Raw genomic sequence first — 2,074 nt, 5'->3', positions numbered from 1 at the left:
GCACAGGTGAATTGAAGTTTCTGTAACTGCAGTCTGATAGTGGAAGGTTGTCATAACTGGAGGGCAACCAATAGGATGGTGTGTGGAGGTCAGACAGAGGAGCTGAGACCATGCATCTCCTCTTTCTTTCTCTTTCTCTCAGACACTCTTTTATCACCTGCTCTTCCTGCTACAAGTCTGCACTCACTTCATATGTTTTATGCAGGGTTAATGATATGTAATGCACATCATCTAATTTTATCACTTCTGAGTTTGTCTCTAAAAGAAGTGTCCCTAGGATGAACATCTTTAAATTTATGTGAACTCTAGTTTAGCATGTGTTAGAAATACACATGGATCATTCATTAATGGTGACCATGTGTATTAAATGCATTTTGTAAATTCTTTGTGGAGGTAGATCTTGAGATGCAGCTGAGATCACTGTAGGTGGAAGCAGAAGATCCTACCCACAGTTCTTGAATTGAAAGAATAGCTGACACATCCCTTTCAGGCCACATGCAGTTTAAAAGTGCCTTTTATTCTCACATGGGAGTTGATTCAAAGATTCCCATCGATTCTAAGCGGAGCTGTTCTATTTTCCCCCTACCTTTCCCTTAATTCTTCATTTTTTTCCTTCATTAAAAATATTGCATGGCATAACAAACTTCTAAATTACTTCTATGCCTGTATAACTCTTGACTTTTCCCAGTAATTGCTAGTAATATCTTATGCTGAGTAGGCAAAAGTGACATGAAGGCTTGTCTAGAATCAATATAGTGTAGCAGGTAAAGAGAATGATGTTAATCTCCCAGGAGATGAAGACTGTCCTTGAGTTCTGTAAGGAGCCTCTGTTGAATTTTTCATAGGTTGTCCAATACTTGTACCATCTCTTCATTTTTTGCTGTTCCAGCTTCTGAGAATATTTCCTGCTGGTTGTTTTCAAACCTCCTTCAACTGAGTTCAGTTAGTTATATATAGGTTCTGTTTGAAAGGTGATGCAGAGCCAAATGGTTAGCATCATGCATATGGGAGGAGGATCCTATGGCCTAGCTTCATGTCTTAGTTTTTGGACCTATCCCAGCTTCCTTGTGCTTTGCTAGCCAGAGTCCCCACAAGGGTTTCTTTCCTTTTTCTGAGGCATGCCTGTTCTTTAGTAGCCAATTTGAGATTTAGTCATGGTCTAACTAGCAGATATGCCCCTTTTGTGGACTTAACCTGAACCCTGAGTGCATATTTAACTTTTTAACATAATGAATATGAGTTTGGGATGGTACTTTTAATAATAATATATATAATCATGTTCATCTCATACTTCACACAGCTCTAAATTAGGTGGACTCTCAAAAACATGGTGACCCTATGTGTGAGTTCGTGCCGAATTATATAAGGACTGAATTAGGCTCAGACCTGGATGTTCAATTTAAAACTTTTATTGTTTCACAAAGTCATAAACTAAGGAGGTCTGTTGGTTCACGAGGTTCCCAAATCAGGCCCTTGCTTTCTAACCCAAAGGCTAGGTGCAGCTGCCCGATTCAGTAGTCTCAGAACTGGTCAACAGCTCAGGTAAAAGGAGTCCCTCATCTTTTTTAAGACAAAAGATACAAAACTGTCCGCACTGTGCTCTGAGTGAGGCTTTTAACATAACTTTTCTATTACTTATATATGATAACACATATACATATGCATTTCTAATTCTTACTTCTATTGGTTACTAGTTAACCCATCTATATTATAATATCAGGTGACACGCTCTTTATTGTAATTTTTACGCTTCTTATGTTAATTCTTAATGACCTAACTACAACATTTACCAGACTTTGCTTGCCTAATATGTGGCTATTTTTGTCATTGCAGTTTAGCCGTGCGGTTTCCTGTTTCAACAATATAAGCTGCTTGCTTGCAATTTTTATCATATTGTCAGCATTTCTATTCAGAGGTCAGATAGTGATCACCAGAATGTCAGTCGCTGTCTTCTCAACCTCCTTGAAGCATTCTGGGAGTTTTAGTGCGTTGTTAATTATGCTAGGCCTTGCTTAGCATGAGCACTATCTCACACCCTAAGGTTTCTTTATCAATATATTCATTAAAGTTAGGA

Source organism: Gavialis gangeticus, unplaced genomic scaffold, assembly GCF_001723915.1.
Source record: "Gavialis gangeticus isolate Ggan-Ray unplaced genomic scaffold, GavGan_comp1, whole genome shotgun sequence".
NCBI lineage: Eukaryota > Metazoa > Chordata > Crocodylia > Gavialidae > Gavialis > Gavialis gangeticus.
The sequence above is the reverse complement of the archived record's forward strand: the minus strand, read 5'-3'. Positions refer to the sequence as shown.